We start from the raw sequence: 22,976 nt of genomic DNA, 5'->3' as shown, positions 1-22,976 counted from the left end.
ACGGCATTTTAATGAATGCACATATGCGGAGCCAATACTGTTTAGATTCAGTATTGAACTCACTTGCAACAAGAAGTCAAAGGCTTTATAAGGTTGGCAGTCTCAATACAGTATACGTCACTCCAAAACCACAATGACTTTTAACACAGTTTGAAAAGATCATCTTCTCGTCTCGATCCCAGGTGTCTTCCTGTCGTCCCCGGACGCTCGCTTATCTGTCTGGGACATCAGGCACACTTTCTGCACAACCTGTCACTTACGCAGGCACAATTTTGCAGTTGCAAGCAAAACATGATTAAACTTTTACCTAACTAAATGAGTCTACCTACAATGTGTGTAATGTGGGTGTATGTGTGTGTCAACTTCTGCTTGCACTTTGTTTCACCCTTCACTTCATCAGCTAAGCCTCGTCACCTTTCCACCAGACAGAAGGCCAGCATATACTGAAACTATATGTGTGTATGTGTTTATGTCTGCACATACACGCTGCACCTTAATTGAGTGTGAAGAAGTGACAGCCAAAGAAAAGCTTACCACAAAACGGAAAAGTTATGACAAATCAGACTATAAGGCAAAAAGAAAGAGCAGCTGTATGGTTTCAAAAAAAAATATGTAAACTGAAAGCAAAAGTCACATTTTTAGAGTGAACTTTGAAAAAGAAAGAGTTGGATTTAAAATTTTCAGATTCAGATCTTTTAAATTAATGTACAAAAAAAAATTCTTCAGGTTCGGATTTTTCTGTCAGCTTCAATTTTTTTTTTTCACTTTCAAAAAAAAATTCTTCAGGTTCGGATTTTTCTCTCAGCTTCAATTTTTTTTTTTTTTCACTTTCAAAAAGAAATTCTTCAGGTTCGGATTTTTCTCTCAGCTTCAATTTTTTTTTTTCACTTTCAGATCTCTATTTTTCAGTTACAGACTTTTGGCCCTGTTTTGGCGTGGTGGGCGTGGCTACACAGAGAGGGGCGGGGAATCATGAGTGACAGCAGACCGCTGCAGGCTCAAGATGGTCCATTTTTCATGTTGCCTTCAGGAAACCTGGGAATGAACATAATTTATCAAACACCTCCTGCGCTGTATTATTTGATAATGTTTAGAAAACATGTCATGCATAACTGCTAAAACTCAGTTACTAAAGCTCTTTCAAGCAGTAATGTGTACAAATTACGCCGTAACTGATCAATTATGAGACGTTTTCCCAGCCACTACGTGAGAAGTGGTCATTTCCCATGCTCTCAAAGTAGCGCGCATTGTATCGGGTGGGGGCTGCTGTTAACTTGTCCCTCAGTGAACGATGGCGTCGTCTTCCAACAACACTGCTGGCGCTAACAATCAGGTGAGTGTTTAAGTTTGGAACAATTACACTGCAGTCTGTGAATACTACGAATTTAAGAAGTGGCTATTGTTACGGTTACGGCTATTCTGTTTTTTTATTTTATAACGTTTTTTGCTGAAATGCTAGCTCAACAGAAACACCTCGCTATCATTTTCGGCTGAAACTTACTTCGAAAGGTAAAGTAATATTAACAATTTGATCCTTCCCCAAAAATATGGAAAACATTTTAAAAGACTCCATAACTAACCGGGCTTGGGATGCAGTCTTCATCACCTGCGCTACGGCAATGTTGCAAGACTCTCGTCCATCCATTATCTGGTTCCGGTTTTCGATGCGCTCTGAGGTCATAGCAAATTAGAACAAACATCCTACTGAGTGATTTTGCAGAACTACCTTCTATTTATAGAGTTTCTAATTATTTGGCATTATTGCAGCAAACCAGCCTATGAAATGGATGAAACACATCGTGACTGGGTTCCAGCGCTACACAAGGGACCTGCTTCAAACATACCACCATGCCAATCAGATTACTTCTTCCATGTGAGGGTGAAGAGGTGACGCTTCTGGATAAGATGGTGAAGGTTTACTGCGTTTGGTGAACAGTGTGGTAGTAAAACCAGGGAAAAATGAAACTTGCTCCTGTTAAATATTCTTAAGTCTTTTGCTGTATAAATAGTGGTATTTTTTTTTCAAAAGATACAGTAAATAATGTTAGTAGTGGGTGATATTATGTAAACACTGTCATGATTTTATGTAAACATTTTGTCTTTTATAAACTATAAATGACATGGATTCTACATTGTAACTGATGTGATTTTCTATAAAGTGGATTTAATAATAAAAGAAGAGGCAAAACTTAGTTTGTTTCTTTATTCAATTTTTGAACAGTGGTACTCAGTCAGTACATATTCAGTAAATGCAAATTATTTACATGGCAGTGCACTTCAGGCATAAATCGAGACCCCTAGATAAAACATTATGGGATTATAGCAGTGACAACTCCTCCACAGTAGCAGGTGGGATTTTTCTTTTTTGAGGACGGCTCCTTTTACCTTTCAATACAGATGGTCTGTTTATGTTTTGATCAGGAGCCTTTTTTTGGGCAGCTGAAGAGGAGAAGTCTATCTTATGGCCAACCTCTGGCTGTATCTTGGTCACATTACCCAGCAAAAACCAGTATGCAGGTTCATCTGTAACAGTCCTTGTGCCACAGATCCGCACTGTTGCTTCTACATTAAACAGAAGAGCAGCGACATGGGTGCAGGTCTCTGCGACTCCGGCCATACAGGTGCAGTGGGCGGCTTCAACCTTCCCTGTGATGCTCACAGTGACCCATGGCTGCAATGCTGGTTCATTCAGTCTTTGAGAGTGCAGTACCTGAAACACACACAGACAAAGTTAATTTAAAGACAAGAACTATGAGCCAAGGCCGACATAAATGTGTTTTATCTACTTTATCATAAATGTGACAGTGTTTAGAAAGTTTGCACATACATGTAATTTTTCATTTCTTTATGTGTCCATCTATAAAACGCTGCATTTTATACGGTAAATCTGCCTGTTTTCTGTCAGAAACCTGCCTGCAGAAAATGAACCTAAAGTATGTAATGCAAGGATGTAATCACTTTAGAGATGGAGAAAGCATAAAGTGACAATTATGAATCACTTAATATGATAAGGAGATTCTGCAGGTCATTAATCAATGTATAAAATTAAAATAAAATGTATTTTTAGTGACACAGGACACAAACACAGAAGCAAGATGTATATTTAAATTATTTATAATAAATATGAATAAATCATTGCAATTTCTTTAACCATAAAGAATAACTAAATCCTTCAGGACAATGTCTCATCAATGCACTGAACTCACTATGTTATCCACCTAACAGAGCCTCCACATGTTCTCACTGTAATTTCCCCCTCATGAATGAATTTATGCTGCACTAATCTGAATGTTTGCAGGGAAATCAAACGCATTTCACACGCAGTACTCGAGCTGACTTACCTTTGTTTGAATGACGACTTGTACTCGCTGACTGCACAGATAAGGTATGAAAATATGTGAGGCTATGTCAGTAGCGGTTGGTCTTCAGGGTTTCTACTCCACGGGCGTGTTTCATACGGGTCCACATTTCCAATGCACGCTATTTTCTGCAAGTACCGCCGCTTCGCCTCTGGACGCAATCGGTCTCTATACCGTCCGTTTTCTTTGGAGCTGCTTTTAAGCATGATTCTTGTCGACGTCGTTCCAACACAGTGTCTCTTTTGATTCGTAGACCCCGAAAATGGCGCTGCGCTCCGCGGCGTGACGTCAACTCCAAAGCCCTATACAATGCGCGCTACTTTGAGAGCATGGGAAATGACCACTTCTCACGTAGTGGCTGGGAAAACGTCTCATAATTGATCAGTTACGGCGTAATTTGTACACATTACTGCTTGAAAGAGCTTTAGTAACTGAGTTTTAGCAGTTATGCATGACATGTTTTCTAAACATTATCAAATAATACAGCGCAGGAGGTGTTTGATAAATTATGTTCATTCCCAGGTTTCCTGAAGGCAACATGAAAAATGGACCATCTTGAGCCTGCAGCGGTCTGCTGTCACTCATGATTCCCCGCCCCTCTCTGTGTAGCCACGCCCACCACGCCAAAACAGGGCCAAAAGTCTGTAACTGAAAAATAGAGATCTGAAAGTGAAAAAAAAAAATTGAAGCTGAGAGAAAAATCCGAACCTGAAGAATTTTTTTTTGAAAGTGAAAAAAAAAAAAAATTGAAGCTGAGAGAAAAATCCGAACCTGAAGAATTTTTTTTTGTACATTAATTTAAAAGATCTGAATCTGAAAATTTTAAATCCAACTCTTTCTTTTTCAAAGTTCACTCTAAAAATGTGAATTTTGCTTTCAGTTTACATATTTTCGATTTCAAATTTTTTTTTTACTAAACAAACATTATGGCCCTGATTTAACTCCATAGTACCCCAGCATCTACAGATTCATTGGAGCCGGTATTGCGGATGGCTCTGACCTCCTCACGGAGTTCGTTGAGAGATCTCGTCAGGTCTGTCAGCATTGTTAATATCTTTTGTGAGGTCGCATCTGTTTCAAAGAACAATTACAGAAAGATTAATGGCTTAAGCAGTGAGAGGCGAAAAACTAATATATCCATAAGTGATGGTGTAACATTCTGCATTCAAGTATAAGTTGTTTTAACTGCTAAAAGTGTTTGCCTGTCACATATATATGATATTTGTATATGTAGCTTGCCATCACCAGTGCGTGAATGTGTGTGTGAATGGGTGGATGACTGAATGTGTAAAACGCTTTGGGGTCCATAGGGACTAGTGAAAGCTCTGTACAAATATAGTCTATTTACCATTTATACCATGTAAAATCTGAAATTCCAAGATGTTCAAACTTGCCTTGTAATAGTGGCCTCACAGAGTCTCTGGAATCTACAGAAAAACAAATCACAACAAGATGACATTCAGGAGTATAAACTGCTTTATATCTGCTTTTGAAGATAAGTGCACAATGGCATTGTGATTCAGCTTTAAAACAATTTTAAAAGCATACCATCTATAGGGAAGGCCTCTAAATCAGACTCTCCATGCTGGGGAGATCGCAAAGCTGTGTCATTTGGAGAGTTCTGCCTGAGTGGCGAAAGGTGCCGGAAGCTGGGAGGGGCATTATGATGCCTGCTGTCAGTGGGCTGGGGGGAAGACTGCAGAGTGGGCTGTTTAGAAAAATATAAATTTTTAAAGTATTTAAGAATACAGACAACTTGTCCAAAAAGTTTCCATGTGTCACACACAGATATGTACACAGACACTAGACATTATTTTATTACCTGGTATTTTCACTCGAGGGGCCTGGGGAAACCTTTTTTTTGTGGGCTGCTCATCCTCTGAGTCACTATAGGTGTACAGGGGATTTGGTCTAAAGAACTAAGTAGAAAAAGTTCATAAGTAATTACAAATGTGCTTTTGGCATATTCTTTCCTAAAGTTACACTTTGATTTATAACAACACACACAGGAAAAAGAGATGTGCAAGAAGGTGCAGTATACAATGAATTTTTGAAGTGCACAAGTGTACATGGCTTTGCATTTTTAAAAAGTTTACAAACTTATACTTTTTGGACTATATTATGTGGTTATATTGCAGTATTCAAGCATCACAGATATGTACAAAAGACAAGATTATAAATTCTTAGCAATCAAAGATATGTTTGTGAATAAAAACAGTTTTACTTGTGCTTTCTTTTATGACTGCTCTGAGTTTCAGCTTCGGACTGAAGGTCTGACGTATCACAGTGTTCACTTAGATATTTCTGAAGACTGCGTTCGGCTTCTTGAAATGTGTCTGGAAGTACAAACACAATGTATGGCCAGACAAAAATTAGTACACGAAAAACTTGTTATTGTTACATTTATACAACGCCAATCTAGATGATACCAACCAAATCAGATCTGAAAAAAAGAGGAAAAATAAGGATCAATGTCAATAAAGACGGAAAACTAGATACAAAGACGGCTCATAGAAGATGAACCGAGTCCTATATGTGAAGGGACAGTTACTGTGTGTGTATATGTAAGCATTTAAACACTGAATATACTAAAATTAACAGTATTTTGTCTAAGTCTGCCATTGTAGGAATTCATAGCACCCAGACAAAAACGTGGCGCACAGTGTGACGTCAAAAAAGGCGCACACCTTTAACGCTGCGTTTTCTCCGTTTTTCTCGTCCACACATGAATGCAAAAACGGAGTTTTCAAAAATATCCACCCTGGCAGGCGTTTTTAGACATCTCCATTTTCAGTGACCAAAAACGCTGTTTACGTGCGGACGAACGGTGCACACGCAATTGGTAGTTGAGCGTGCAACGTAAAGTTGAGCATGCAACGTAAATTTGGGTGAGCGTGCAACGTAAAGTTTGAATTGAGTGCGAATTGAAGCGGGTGCTCTCCTGTCATTAAAAGTAACAAAGTCCTTGAACACATTTATAGAGTTACCATTACGTTTATCAATCACATAAAACAGATGTATAATTTTTTGTAGTACTAAGCAACAAATGAGCGAAAGTCTGGGTCAAGCGCCGAGGCGACGGCAAGAACAAAGGAAACCTCGAAGTGTTAAAGCTAGCTTTCTAAGGGAATATAATGACGAAAGTAGGAATCGAAAATGTTTTCTTTGTTGATATACTTTGTTCGCAGTGCAATTTATTTGTTGCCGGATTGTAAGAAGTAAACACAATTTCGGGCTCCCACATTTTGTGGGAGCAACGTAAATAACAGTAAAAAAAACTTGTTAATGTACAACATTAGCGAGTTTTTTACTGTTATTCAAATGCAAACATGGAAATAACGAGTAGAAAACAAAATCATTCATTCTTACCTTATAGTAATCGTGGTGCAGGCCAGTGCAGTGCACGAACTGATGCCTTCTCCGGTCAGTTCCGCTGAGAGTAAATCTAATGTCCCGCTCTACTGTACAAGACAATGGTTACCTGGAGGGATGTACCACTGTGGGGGGGGGGGGGGGGGGGGGGGGGGGGGTGCTATGGAATAGTCCAAGTGGTAGCAGCTTTAATTTCCCGCTCAACCATAAATCGATGGTTTTTCAACTTGATTGTTGTCACCTTTTCAACTATAAATAGATCAACAATCAACGATGATAGAACAACAGTGAATCAATGTTATTTCAATGTCAGTGTCAGGTTTCATCAGTATTTCAATGTTGTTTCAACATTGGTTTTGTGTTGACATTTCAATCCTGACGATTCTGATGGTTCAGATGGAAAATCAACATCTGTTCAATGTCTCCTTGCTATCTGGGTGGCAGTCTTTGCATGATGTCCACGTCACTGTAAGCTTCTAGCTGACTCTCAGGTGTGACAGGTGTGCCAGCAGGAAAGAGTAATAATAACCTGCAGGATTAAAGGAGTCAGGCTTTGTTCACACAGCTAGGATTGTATTTTACACTGACCCTGGGTCAGTATAAGTATCATACAGTTTAAACGAAGCACTGAAACTTGCACATATTTATTACAGATGCATTGAAGCTAATCGAGATATTTACTGTCAATCTGTGGCTGCGATTAAACACTTTACTGGAAACTTTATTAACTAGTAACTTCATCGAGCCCATTCTCACTCCCGAGGCGTAACATGCTGACGTTTTGTCACGTCCCGCGGCATTCCTCAGGAACGCGAAAGGTGACCTTCTGCGTTCTGATGGTACGTGCTGGGTTATGGCTGAATTCCAGTGGAATGACGGTCCGGTGGTAATATACGTTCCAGCCATGTATTCCAGCCCTAAGCCTAACCTTATCCCTAACCCTAACCATAACCCTATTCCTAACCTTAATAAGGGGCGGCAAGGCGAGAATATCGCTCATCTGGAAGAAATTCCAACAATTTCAAAAAATCATATTTGCTACAAAACATCTCAAAAACATTTGATCTTTTGGATTCTAGTAGATCTAGAGGTGCTTTATCAGTACATTTTTTTTGGCCTTCATATCACTTAGTGCTCCGTTGTGAAAAATCGTCAAAGTTACAATTTTCATTGCAGTACCGCTGGTTTCGGGGGGGCGCCAGCGCTCCATGGAACACCAACTTGGAATGGGAAATTATATTTGGAATTGCCGGTCCTTTTATTTATTTGGATAAATTTGCATGTCACACGTTATCTTTTTTCTGAATACCTTGACAGCATTACACTAACTACATGTAAGCAAGGAAATAACGGGAACTGCGGGAACTGAACACAGTTTATTTAAATTAATAGTTTGACTGTTAAGCCAAGGTGACAGGCATATCTATTTGATCTGTGTGATGTGAAGATTAGTACACGATAGGTGGAATGAACCAAACGAACAGTGGCAGAAAAACAACATCTAAAATAGAAATAGAATAGACAATATTCACAGGAAATCGTATTCCTCATATATATCGGGACTTATAAATGCAATGCTTTGCACCTGTGGTATGCAGACAGACATTATGGTGAGAGTTTTGAGTTGACATTATTGATAAGGAATTTGAATGCAGTTTTATTTACCCATTTCATTTTGCTTGTTATTGTATTGTATTTTGTTATTGTATTTTGTGATTTGATTTGATTTGTTTTGGAACTACTGTTAACGGAAGTCAGTAAATTGACCTCACCTGTTTCCCATCATCATTGTCCTGTTTATTTAAGCCCTCAGTTTCACTCAGTTTCTTGTCTCGTCACCGTCAACTCCTAATGTGTGTTTCCAATCCAGCTCAGTCATTCAGTTCAGCTTAGTTTAGCCTTTTATGTTCAGTTCATCTAGCCACTATGATAAACACTGTAAACTTTCTCAGCTGTCCTGTGTTTGGGTCCTCTCTTTTTCCATCCATTTTAGCTCTGGGTTTGCAACTTATCTGTACTTTAATTTTAATAACTGCACAGTACCAATTGGCAACTAATTTCTATGATGTAAATATGTAAAAAAATAGTGTGCTTCTGTTCTATGTCTGTGTGTTTTTTTTATATGTGTCTTTTTGCTGCTGTTACAACCAAATTTCCCCTTGTGGGACAATTAAAGGATACTCTACATATGTGATGAAAAGAGTTCCAATCAGCCCATAGACCAAAAAGGCATTTTATCAAAGTTGGGGATTAAAGATGGTTTTACCTTTTTACAAGTAGCTTGAAACATTATTTATATGATACAAGGATCAAGAAGTGGTCAATTAAAGATCAATTCAGAATTCAAGATGAATTTGATGATTAGAATATCGGATCTTCCTTTTGGAATGGTTTTAAATCATGATGTTATGGCATAGTATATGGTTTTTAATCTTTTTATGCAATACTTTACAGGTGTGGTGACTAGCATTTCTGAAAAAATTCAGTCCAAAGTGTCATTGAATTAAAGTTTGTAATTCATATCATTTATACTTATCGGGGCAGCTGCTATCACGCTGACATATGTTACAAGACCACATCATCAGATAGTCGTCTGCTGGACTGAATGAGTTAGCAAAGATAATAATCCTTTTAGTTCAGGAGATAGACAGTGGGGAGTCAGGTAGGTGAATCCTTCAGGCAGATGAGTCCTCCAGGTAGGTCAGTCCTTAAAATTTAGAGTGTTTTTTCACAGGAGCTTCTGCAACAAAAGGTATGATAAACTCAGCCGATAAGAGAACACAATGGAGATGGAGACATCATGGAGGAGTATTCATGAAGAAGAGCCCCAGAAAGCTAAATGAAGATCATTCATACCTATATTACTGATTTGGGCCTCGGCAGAGTCCTGATTCTTCTGACTAGGAAATTAAACGCTGGTTTCTGTCATTCTGATTCTAATTATGGAATGGCTCTCAGTGCAAGTCAATGTAACTTATAGAAATTTATAAAAATCCTTTGAGGTTAGGAGGTTGAGAGGGCTGTGGATCAGAGTGAGATGTCAGGTAGGTGAATTCTGATAATGAAATTACATCCTAGTAGTCAAATGACTTTCAAAGGAAGTTAGGGCAATATTCATGACCTAATGGAACAGTTTATAGCTTATAAATCTTAAGTAGTTTGGAAATGATCTTCTAAACCGTCAATCATAGAAATGCTTTTAAGTTAGGCTCAAGAGAAGCATAGAGTGTTTCTTTTTCCATCTTCTTTTTTCAATTGCTATGTGTATATACACTTCTTTGCATTTTGAATATTAGTCATTATTAATTTCTGGCTGTCTTTCACAGTGAGGCTTCATCCTGTCTTCCAGTTGGTCACAGTAGATGGCAGACCCTTCCTGAGCATGGTACTGCTGGAGGTTTCTCCTGTTAAAAGGGAGGTTTTCCTCAGTCAGTGTATATTACCTGTTTTATTGTGAAGGTCTGTGTCTTATATCAGTGTATTCAGTTCTCCCTGTCTCGTCATGTCAATTAGGTTCAGCCATGTTTCCCTCTGTGTGACTCCTCTTATGCTCCTCATGGCACCGTCTGTGTTGTCTCCTTGTGTTTCTGCCATACGTTTTAAGGTTTCAGGTTTTCAGTTTTGTTAATTTTCTCAGTATATGCTATCCTTAGTTTCTGTTTATGCCCTCTCCGCCTCTGTTTGCACCTAACCTCCTGAATAAAACTCCCTGCATTTTGGGTCCTCTATAACAACTCCACACCTCTGTCGCCGCAGCTGTGGAAGTACAGACCAGCCGCATGTGGAGATGCCTGGCCCGTCGGAGCCACCTCCAAGGAGAAAGCAGAGCCGCGCCGCCAGCACGTCTCTCCACAGCAGAGTTTTGGGACTTCAGAGCAGCAAGATGTGGTGAGTGAAAGAGATACTTTTTCTGTTTTTTCAGACATTGGGACTGTTTATTCTGGGGCTGTTTTTTCGTATGCCTAATGGGAATAACGGTGGCTCCCTGATTTTTACCTGTGATCACAGAGACTCCCTTTTCTGAAACCATACCTGAGACTGTCAGCTCTGGCTTTAAAGATTTAAGGGACTGCTGTCCACCTGCATCTGCTCACTCTGAACAGTGAGCTGATTTCACTAAAACTTTTTTTCGTTGAGCCTGGTCATTTGTCAATCTGTGATCCTACTCAGCTCCTACTTCAGCCTCCATCATCTCCCCAGTGTGCAGCCCTGCTATTTGTATTTTCATTGGTTCAGTCTCCAGTGTTGCCGTTGGTTCAGTCTTCAGCTCACTCACCTGCTGCTCAGCTGTCTGCAGTTTAGTCGCCAGCTTGGGCTCGTGTTCCAGTGCCAGCCCAGTCTCCTCCTCTTTGCGCTTTAGCGCAGCCTGCAGGTCAGTTACCTGCCCTGTTGTCTGCGGTTCAGCTACATGCTCAGTGTGCAGCTCAACCTTCTCCCCAGTGTGCAGTTCAATCATTAACGCAGCCTATGGTTCAATCACTAGTTTAGGTATTAACTCAACAGTCAGTACAGTTATCAGTTCATCCACTCAACCATCAAATCAGCTAGCTATACAGCCAGGGGTCCCCACACCTATTGGCCCTGCATCTGCTCCTGCTGGTGACTCAGGTGAGCTAATCCAGCACTCCGTGTCTCCCAGGAGAGCCCGGCAAGCACTTCCTTTGTCCGCTGGGGGCTCTGGAAAGCATTGCTATCACTTAGGTCTTCTGTCTCCACTGGATGATCTGAGGGGCCCATTCAGCCATATTCTGTTCCCGCTAGAAGGTCTGAGGGGCCCGTTCAGCCATCTTCGGTACCTGCTAGAGGGTCTGAGGGGCCCGTTTAGCCATCTGCCTCTGCTGGATGATCTGAGGGGCCTGTTCAGCTGTCTTCTGTTCCTGCTGGAGGGTCCTATGGGCCCGTTCAGCTGTCTTCTGCCTCTTCTGGGGGGCCTGAGGAGATGCTCCATACATCTTGAGTCCCTGCTGAAGGATCTGAGGAATTGCTTCAGCACCTCGTGTCCGCTGATAACTCTGGTGAGTCCTTTCAGCAACCATCTGCAGCTCCCATGCCGTTGCCTGCAGCGCCACCACCGGCTCAAACGTGTGTGACGGCCACATCGCCTGTGGTTGTTACTCCCTTGTCTGGTCCTGCCTCGTCTCAGCCATGTTCAGCACACCGTTACCGGCAGCTTTCCAGGCCATTGGCTGGACATCCCTGCTCCAAAGACAAATTCTCAATCCACTTGTCATCAGATTCCTTCAACGCTATATGTGGTTACAAGTCTAGACTCTGTATTTTTCCATTTTAAGCTTTTCACTGTGAAATTTTCTTCTCATGTGCCTCACTTGGTGTACCAGCCTGCTTTTCCTTAATCATGGACACAAACCTGTTTCCCATAGCATGCTGTTAAATAAATCTTTGAAACTTTGATGTTATCGCAGTATCTGCTTTCAGTCATTAGAATCAGAATACTTTATTAATCCCTAGGAAAATTATGTACCTCAAAACAGCCCTGTAGTTCTGCTAAGACCTCCTCTGACCACCTCCTAATGCTTCTCAGGATGGTTCTCACCTCACAGTCGGCACAGAGCAGGGGGTGAGGTCATTCAGATTGTGATCTGACTGACCCAGTAGAGCAGGGCGATATGACCAAAAATATTTATCACGATACACATTTAAAAATTTGTGATAACGATATAACTGATGATATAATGACAATAGACAAAGTACTTTACAACTCAACAACTTTATTAGAAAAAAACATATATTGATATTTTCACTTAAACAAGCAGCTGATACCAAAAGGCATTTCCAGTGGAAATTCGCAGACTTATCCTCAGCATAACCATGTATAATATCCACAATACTTAAAAAGAGGTTATACACACACAATACGGTAATATTATGTTGAAGCACAGTACGTATCACTCCACGAGGCTCCTGCCTACGATAGCCGTAATGCTTCGACAATCCATCAAACGGTGCGGCTTCGTAGCTTAGCAAAGTCGTACTAAAACATTTGACAGATTTTCAAGCGCCGTGTAGCACATAAAATCGGTTCGAGGTCAGTAAACACAACCAGAATTCATATATCAGGCACATGGGATTATAAGGGGCACTGTCGATTTTCAGAAAAAATAAAGGATTAATTTTAAGTGTGCTGTATTTTCCAAAAAACATGGTAATAATGATGGCCCGCTAGCATGCTCTACCAAAAATAGTGGTTGTTGTGTATCTGACGGACGAAAGCTAAACCAGTTCCACACCACTGAGGTTGCAGCATTTTTACAAACCAATTCTGGTTCATCCGTTTCATTCAACGATCTGCTTTCGCCCTTGTAATTCTCTGTCGCCGCCATGCTTTTTCCGTCACGTGCGTATGAAAACAAAGGCACTGCGCATGCGTGTTTCACCCATATTCTATTTTATATTTCATTTTCTTATCATTGCCCAACATTATACAGGTATTACCATGAATGGTATCATATGGCCCAGCCCTACTACCAGTGTGGAGAGAGAAGAGAAGCTGTATGCATCCTTGGCATTATCGTAGAGCTAATGCCAAGGATATTGTGCAAATGTTGTGCAAATGTTGGCAGTGTGTTGTCCATGGTGACATGGTAAGGTATGTACAGACAGCAAGCCGAGGGGACATTAGAAAACCCACCCCAGCCCGCCGTCTCTTACAGGGGCAACTCTGGACTGAGACAGAGTCCAGGCCCTCTTCAGGAGACTGTTTCCAGAGCCCAAGCCCTGCGTTGAGGTGAGCCAAACTATATCTAGCCGGTACCTCTCAACCTCACGCACTAAATGAGGCTCCTTCCCTGCCAGAGAGGTGACATTCCATGTCCCAATTAACAGTCTTGGTAGTCTTGGGATCAGTCTGCCAGGGCTTCCACTCCTGGCTGCCGCCCGGTACACGGTACACATGCACGCGACTCCTACGACGCCTCCTGCAGGTGGTGGGCCTGCAGGAGAAGGGGCCCATATCCTCTTTTCAGGCTATGCCCAGCCGGGCCCCATGGACTAACGGCCGGCCACCTGACGCTCACCCTTGGGCACCCTCCCGAGCCTGGCTCCAGGCCGGGGCCCTGATAACCCTATCCTGGGAAGGGGAAACTGTTCCCTCAGTGATATTCTAATAAGTTTCTTCTGAATTGCTCTTTGTCTGGTCCCTCACCCAGGTCGAATTTGCTATGGGAGACCCTAGTAGACAGACAACATAGCCCCTGGGATCCCCGCGACACACAACACCCCCCCAGCGATGAGTTAGCAATTTAAATATTGCATCCAATATTTGAGTATGACTCTTTGAATCTTCCTCTCACATGCAACAAATATATTGAGACCCTGGGTTCTGGAGTGTCCTCCTCTTTTTCCATTGCCTTGTTCTTATGAAGAAGCCACCTGGTTTAGGGCATGTGGTGCTCTGTTAAAAAATAATACATTAAGTACATCAGATTAAATGCAGTTCATGTAATGTAGTTCTATATTCAAAGATCAAGTTATTGTGATGAAAAAATGAAAGCATTAGTCATGTGTATTCTATAACTGGAAGATATAGGGAATATAATAAATAAATTGAAAGAATTCGCGATTTGGACTGATTTAATTCTGATTGGTCAAAGCTTTAAATGAATAAGATTTGCACAACTACCATTAGGATTTCTTTAAAATTTGAAAGTATACCTTGTAAAAAAAATCTAACTTTGACTCTGTAGTATTGAATAAAGTGTTGTACGAATATCCACATAAACAAAACCTTGTTATCTAAGTTGCTGTTATTAGCAATGGTGGTAGTAGTAATATATATTAATCAGGAACAGATAATTTTATTAATCTGAAATAGGGCCATTATTTGCCCACACGAACACCTAAAATGTTTATGAGGATAAGATGTACATGTTAGTTGATGCATTCTTTTATTGTGGTAAGTATCTCTGTAAAACAAAGACAAACTGCTCTTGCCTGCAAAGTTGTCCTGTAGGATTCTCATCTTGTAGGCTCAGACCAATGCGTGCTTCATCGTCAGCATTTTGCAAACGTATTTCCACTGCATGAAGCACAATGAATTTTTCAATAAAAACATTGGAATATCATTTGGGACCACCGAATCTGAGGAAATCAAACATATGTAGAACCAACACTTGTACAAACCTGACATTGTTCGTCCTTATTGTTCTGCTTGTGACAGTGACCAGTTCCAAAGATAAGCTGCATACAGAGGAAATAATTATTACTATCTTGGAAGAAGTAGTGATTTTTATTCTCTAAGTGGAAGATCTAAAGATTGCAGTCGAAAAATTGGAAGAATTGTTGATTTGCATGTCTAAATTGGAAGCCCAACTGATTGGGATTAAATAAAACAAAACAAAAAAACAGAAGAATTAGTAATTAGAATAAATAGAATGCTGACTGGACTCACCACTTAACAAATTATACTTCTCCAGACTTTGGCTGACATCACTCTGACATCACAATCTACTAGCAAATCAGATGATCGATTTCTGCTGTCTGTTATAAGACACTGTGACTTGGAATTGGGGATGACTTCTGAGGAATTGTACGTGTCATTAAAGTAGCTGTGTAATCAAATCTACTAATTTGCATATCATCCTTTAGGAATCACATTAGTATGAAATGTGACTCATTTGGAAATCCACATTGTGAAAGAAAAAACATAATTTGTTTCGAATAAAGTTTTGTGTTAAAGTGTGATTAAAATGTGACTTGCTGTCTAAAAGGCCTAAAATGATTAGCAATTCTGCAATTACACTATATATACATGTGAGTACATTATAATTTTGGCCCATCATATTTTGACTCATTTTGGTGCAATTCTTTCCATTACATAGTGTTTGAATATCATAACTGTTGATACTGCCCCAAATTTGTAATGTTTCACTGTGTGGCTGACAGGAAATAGAACCCAAACACAGGACTCATACACGAGGAGGGATGAACTCAGCTTTATTGCCTGAAAAAACACACAGGTACTAAACTAAAACAAGGAGCCATAAACAAGAAACTTAAATCAAAAACCAAGGACACGAGGGAGCTACACAGGGAACACAGGGAACTAGAAGGGGGAGAAAACACACACTTTGAGGGGCTGGCGTGACAACAAACAAAGGTAAAACAAACAATAAATACACAAGGAGAACAAGGAAGATACGGCTAAGGGCAATTACACACATGAAAAAACGGGGAGGACAAAGAGACACACTGGAGGGTGAGAGAGAGAGATGGTGAATGAGGGAGAGGGAGAGAGAAAGTATCTCTGTATAACAAAGACAAACTGCTCTTGCGTGCAAAGTTCTCCTGTAGGATTCTCATCTTGTAGGCTCAGACCAATGCGTGCTTCATCGTCAGCATTTTGCAAACGTATTTCACTATGTGAAGTGCAAATGAAAATTTTAGGAATATCATTTTGGACACAGAATTTTAGAAATCAAACATATGTAGAACTAACACTTGAACATACCTGACATTGATCTTCCTTCCTTCTGCCTGTGATGAAGACCAGTTTTCAAAGATAAGCTAGGACAGAGGAAATAAACATTACTATCTTGTAAGAAGTAGTGATTTTTATTCTATACGTGGAAGATTAAAAATCAGAAGAATGGGAAAAAATAGAAGAATTATTGATTTTTGTTATAAAATTTGAAGGACTAAAGATTGTGATCATAAAAAAATGAAACATGATTTTGATTAGACTTATCTTGAAACAAACCTTTTTCAGTCTGCTGTACTCTCACCACACATCACTGCCCCTCCCACCCAAACTCATGACTACACAGACCTTTACGCCAATCACATGATTATTTCTGCCTATAATACAAGGTACTAGTACTTGGAATTGAAGACGATTCACTTGGAGCCTTTTCTGTAATTACAATAAATAACATCCAGTTAATCTGTTTTGTGAATCTTATTAGTGTACTGTAACTTTAATCTGGAATTATACCTTTTCGAAGAAATGAATGAACTTTTATTGAATAAAGTGTTGTTTGAATCCACAGTTAAAATTGGACATTTAATCTAAAGTGCTTCAAGTAGTCAGTAGGTATATGATAGTATATTACAATGCTGCTCCTCATGTTATGATTCAGCTGCAAATCCTTGCATTATATTGCTCTGAATACCATGGCTGTTGATGGTGTTCCCAGATTTGACTTTTCCCATCCTCCAACAGTGTGAGAAAGAAAACACAGGATTTTGCCATTGAACAACAAGAACTTTATTGAACTTTATCGATTTGACCCTTGTCAGAATTAAATAGTCTGACAGCTGAATATTAGTAGAAATACATTACGTTGCATTTTTTACTTAGTCTTGGGAACAAAAATGAGAATCACATTTGGATTCACCTGTAGTTTTCTTTTCTTGTGTAGTTTGAACCACCATCTTGATGTTACACAAACTGAACTTTGCCATCCTGCATTAACCCAGTGTGAGAATGAAAACCCTCCATTTTGACTTTTTTAAAGAGAAAAAAATAACTTTATTAAACTTAGTTTTAATGTGCATTTATTTGATTAGATGTATTTGTTGAAATGGAGCAGGAGCAAGACCAACAAATAGAATAATATGGCTAAAGCAACTGTTGCAAATAGTATCCACCAGGTGAATGGATCCATTAATCGCTCAGATGTCCACCTACAAAGTTTATGGGAATAAGAAGATGTACATGTTACTGATTTTATTGTATCATTGTGGAAAATATCTCTATAAAACAAAGAAAAACTTTTTCATACCTGCAAAGTTGTCCTGTAGGATTCTCATCTTGTAGGCTCAGACCAATGCGTGCTTCATGGTCAGCATTTTGCATTGGCATTTCCACTGCATGAAGCACAAATGACATTTTAGTTCGTACTACTAAATCTGAGAAATCAAACAGGTGTAGATCTAACACACTGGCACATACCTGACATTCTCAAAGTAGGAATAAGAACAAAAGAAACCAATTTCTAAAGATAAGATGCATACAGATGGAATTATCATTATCATCTTGCAAGGATTAGTAATTTCTATTCTATAAGTGGAAGATCTATCACTTAGAGTAGTGAAATCAAGGATGATTTGTTAGGATTTTTTTCTGTAATTAATGCGACAAACCTAATTAATGGCATTTGCATATCATCCTTGTTAGTGTACTGCAACTTTAATCTGGAATTACACCTTCTCAAAGAAATTAATGAACTATTTAAATAAAGTGTTGTTTTAATCTACAGTTAAAAAATTGGATTTTTAATCTAAAATCCTTCAAGTAATCTGCTGGGCAATCAGTACAAAGAGAAAATGAGCACAATGTTGGAAGCATTAGTGATTTATATTCTAAGAGTGGAAGGACAAGAGATTAATATCATAAAAATGAAAGCATTAGTGATTTTGATTGGCCTACCTAACATTCAGTGAATCAGTTTTGTGAATCTTATTAGTGTACTGTAACCTTAATCTGGAATTAGACCTTTTCAAAAAGATGATTAAACTTGTGTTGTTTTTTTGAGTGTTGTTTTAATCTACAGTTAAAATGGGACTTTTAATCTAAAGTGCTTCAGGTAGTCAGTAGGTATACAATAGTATTATATAAGAAGTACATTACAGTGCTGCTCCTCATGTTTAGATTCAGCTGCAAATCTTTGCATTATATTCTTTTTGAATACCATGACTGTTGACTTTTCCCATCCTCCATCAGTGTGAGAAAGAAAACACAGGATTTTGCCGTTGAAGAACAAGAACTTTATTGAACTTTATCTGAACATTGTTGTATATGAACATCTGTGTGCAGGTGCATGCATGCTTGTGTGTGTGTAGCTATGTTTGTGTGTCTTTAATGGCAGTCATTTTCCTTTCCCATCTGCAACATCGTCTGCCTGCAAGGACAAATGAAGAGAGGAGTTTCTTAGTATTTGTTGTAGTAACTCATTTCATCTGATATTTCATTTCTTGTTGGCTGTGTTACTCTGTTAACTTACATTCACTGGCACACCATCATTGCTGGACTGAGGCTCTTTAACGGCTTCAGAAATCTCCAACTTCCTAGTTTCATCCTGTGACTTTAGGTCATCTTTTTCCACCAGTGGTGGTTTATTGCTTTTCACAGGGTGCTCAGGAATTAGAGTCCTCGGTCTTCTATCCATTTTCCTCTTCTTGTAAGGAGCCCACTTGACTAAGGACTTGCAATACTGTGTTGAAAGAGAAAATATTTTTAAAAATACATAAAATATAAACAAAAACATTAAATGCAGTTCAGATGTTTGGTGGACATAGCGTGGCATGTTTCCAAAGACACACTGCATACAGAGGACATCAGCACAATGTTGGAAGCATTAGTGATGTATATTATATAACTGGAATGTCTAACTGGAATGTCTAGGGATCATAACAAAATGAAAGAGTTAGTGGTTAGGATTGCACTTACCTTGAAACAAATCTTTGCCAGTCTGCTGTACTCTCACCACACGCTGACGTTATTGCTCCTCCCCCCAAAGTTCATGACGAGAAAGATCTTTCAGCCAATCACACGATCTAATTTGCCAACATAGTTGAGGGTACCAATACTTGGAATGGAAGACGACTCGTTTGGAATCTTTTCTGTAATTGAAATAGACTAAAATTAAATTATATTAAATTAAATTAATATCTTAACAGCTTTTAGGAATTTTGTTAGTGCAATGTTTAACTCTTTTGAAATCACACCTTGTTAAAATGATCTTTGATTCTCGAAATTCTTGCTGGTAGATACTCCAATAAAATAACTTCAAACAGACGTGTTTATGAACTTATTGGCAGCAGTACACTAACTACATGTAAGTAAAAATTAACAACTGCAGGAACGTAACAGTTTAATAGAATTTGTAGATAACAATTTATAATTAGACTAATTACTTATCTGGCTATTGGACATACAAAGTTATGTTGCAATGTAGGAAAAAATTATAAGTACAGCATAATAGTTGGTGCTGATGTCAGAGATAAACCATGGTGAAAGGCATTGCCATCTGATCAGTGTGATGTGGAGATTAGGAGACAGGAAAACAATGACATTTAAAATAGAAATAGAAAAGACAATACTACAAAGGAAATAGTATTATGAATAGAACACTTTGAATCTCTTGGCGTTTGACGGAGGTGGTTGCACTTTCTCCTTCTCCCTCTCCCTTATCTTTCCTGTTTGGCTTCTCATGTCTTTTGTATGGTCTTTCTTATTCTCTAACCCTGAGAGAGTCTCCCAGACTTGTTTTCTGTAAACCTAAAGAAGAATTATGGATTTTATCAACTGGTCCCTTAACGAGACTGACAAACTCCTGGTTGGAGCTGGCTCGGACCTGGCTTATAGAAGAACAAGAAGCGGCTACAGCTGTTCAAAATCCCACAAGGCTGGCCGACAAGATAGACGATGGGCAGGGCTGTGAGTACTCAGACTGTGTTTTTTTGACACAATATGGATAAGATCTTGGAAAAGCTCATGGCTCTGCTACATGGATAAGATTTTGGAGAAGAACAACAGGAATTGAGAAACCTGGTGACCAGTGACGGATATTAGAGCATCTATAAATTGGAAGCAGTTTGTTCGCACTAACCAAAACAACTACCATCTTCACCTCATGCCGCCCCCTTGTCACCGACTGGATGCATAAGGCAAAAGCTGACGGGAATAACAATTCTCCTTTGATAACAAGACCGTTTATTGTATCTCCCTCCTCATTCAAGACCACCCGCGTCAACCGAAGATTGTTGACTTTTACCTAACCAAGTGAAGGGAAACTTTCTCTCGGCAGGACACACACACACTCACACTCACACAGACCTACACTTCCCCCCACCCCCCCACCCCCTCCAAATGCCTTCGAAGCTTATGTCTTCTATGTTGTGAGATGTGATGATTCATGTACTGAGGTGTTTCTTTCTGTTCTCAAACTGATCTCCCTGTGTGAGCTCAGACTGGGGGGAGTTCTTTTTTCTCCTCGTCTTTCCTCGTGTTGTGGATTTTCCATTGTTATGCGTCTCTGTCCTGTCTTCCCCATGTTATGTTTGTGTAATGTATGTATGTTCGGAAGGGTAAGATGGCGCTGGCAAAAGGTCGGCAGCCTTAAACCAATTTCCTTCGGGGTCAACCTTTGGTATCAATAAAGTTTTATTGAATTGAATTGATATGCAGACAGAATCCCAGCCGGTCACAGCACATGGCAGCCCCTCTGTGAGCCTGGTAGTGGTGGAGGTTTCTTCCTGTTAATAGGGAGGTTTTCATTACGACTGTTACCATAGGTGTTGCTCACAAAGGCCATAGTCATTTTGTTCTGTTTTCTTGATATTGTTGTAAGGGTCGTTACCTTTCAAAGCAGCTTGAAGAAACTGTTGGTGGAATTTGGCACTATATGGCACTAAACAAAACTGAATTGAATTGAGTTCACATCCTGCAATGAATAATCAATCACCAACCAATTAGATATATATTTCTGACTAATCTTGACCTCTTAACTGTGTGTGTGTGTGTGTGTGTGTGTGTGTGTGTGTGTGTGTGGTGGTCATGTTTGTATGTCTTGCCTAGCATTTATTTTTCTTTCCCATAATTAGAACTCCTCGGCAGCAAAGACAAATTTATGGTGGCGATTCTAAGTGTCTTTTGCAATCTTTTTTTTATTTTATTAATGATTTGTTGTGTTTCTGCTCCCTGAATTTACAGTGGATGGAACATCATTGCTCAGAAACTGAGACCCCTGAAGAGCTGCAACAACCTCCCTGGTTCCAGCTTGATCCACTAACTCTGATTGGAGAACCTTCAAATAAATCCATCTTCTCCATCTTCTCCTAAAAGGTAACAACATGGACTCCTAATTCAAGCCTGTTTCCACTGCCACTCCCCCAAAGTTTGCTGTTATACAACAACCGTTCAGCAAATAAGGGCACTGAATTCTGCTGTCTTTTATAGGATACTGGATCTTGGAAAATAGGAATACCCATTAGGAATTTTATGTGTAACTAATACAACTAACTTAATAACAAGATTTGCACAGCTACCATTAGGAATCATTTTATTTGAAATTATACCTTGTAAAAGAAATCAATAAACTTTGACTCTGTACTATTAAATAAAATGTTGCACAAATGCCCCAAAGTTTTTTTTAAACTAAGCTGCTAATATTATTATTAGTAGTATTTATATTATTAATCATGATCAGATAACTTTATTAATCCCAAAAAGGGCCATTTTTGTCTGCTCATTCACACAACCTATAAAAATTAATAATCATAAATATGAATCCAAACAACCCCTGTCAGTATTTAGTTCTCTAACAGCTAAAGATTAGTACAAATATATTACATTGCATCTTTTACTTAGTCTTGGGAACAACAATGAGCATCACATTTGGATTCACCTTTAGTTTTCTTTTCTTGTCTGCAGTTTGAACCACCATAAATCTTGATGTTACACAAACTTTGACATCCCGCATTAACCTAGTGTGAGAATGAAGACTACGTATTTTGACATTGAACAACAAAATCTTTATTGTCTTTTGCTCAGTGGTTTGTGGATGAACTCATGAAAAGTTGTTGTTGTAATAAAGCAGTAGCAAAATGATCACGTAGAGTGCAATGATCGCAAAAACAGCAATGAGGATTATCCACATGAACAGTTTGTCCAAATGTCCGCATCTGCACCTGAAAGTTATCAGTTTATACAAACAAAATGTAAACATCATTGGATTTATTATAATGTGTAAAATATCAGTGTATAAGAGAAATTGCTCTTGCCTGCAACGTTCTGCTACAGGATGTTCAGCCTGGTGACTCTGGATCTGACCAACAGGTGCTATATTGGGAGCAACGCATTGCTTCTGCATTTCCACTGCAGGAATTACAAATGACATTCCAGGAGCATCAGTTGGGACCACTCAATCTCAGAAATCAAAGAGGTGTAGATCTAACACACTAGCACATACCTGAGATTTTCACAGGAGTAATAAGAAGGAACAAAAGACCCAATTTCCAAAGATAAGCTGCACACAGAGGAAATATGCATTAGTATCTTGGAAGGATTAGTAATTTCTATTCAATAAGTGGAAGATCTATGAATTAAAGTGAAAAAATTGGAATTGAAAGAATTATTATTGATTTGTATTCTAAAATTGGAAGCTATAGGGATAAGGATTTTTTAAAAAAAATAGAATTAGTCATTTGGATAGAAGGAATTGTGATTAGACTTACCGTTTACCAAATCACACCTCTCGGGACTTCTGGTGACATCACTCTGACATC

At 39.2% G+C, this 22,976-nt stretch overlaps 1 protein-coding gene and 1 long non-coding RNA gene across 4 annotated transcripts in view; both read left to right on the top strand.

Annotated features, from left to right (window-relative positions):
- The window catches only part of LOC134624176 (protein NLRC3-like), a 305,899-nt gene that overhangs the window by 165,314 nt on the left and 117,609 nt on the right, over positions 1-22,976 (top strand). The gene's annotated exons all lie outside the window — the stretch shown is intronic.
- The window catches only part of LOC134624223 (uncharacterized), a 32,507-nt gene continuing 20,039 nt past the window's right edge, over positions 10,509-22,976 (top strand). For 2 of the 3 annotated variants that reach the window (XR_010093491.1, XR_010093489.1), the window contains exons 1-2: positions 10,509-10,619; positions 21,403-21,534. This is a non-coding gene — a long non-coding RNA (uncharacterized LOC134624223). Of the gene's footprint in view, positions 10,620-21,402; positions 21,535-21,648; positions 21,739-22,976 lie in introns of those variants that run through there. The other variant, XR_010093490.1, reaches the window with a different exon arrangement.

This window comes from Pelmatolapia mariae, linkage group LG3_W (assembly GCF_036321145.2).
Source record: "Pelmatolapia mariae isolate MD_Pm_ZW linkage group LG3_W, Pm_UMD_F_2, whole genome shotgun sequence".
NCBI lineage: Eukaryota > Metazoa > Chordata > Actinopteri > Cichliformes > Cichlidae > Pelmatolapia > Pelmatolapia mariae.
This window is presented reverse-complemented; position numbering and strand designations above follow the sequence as displayed.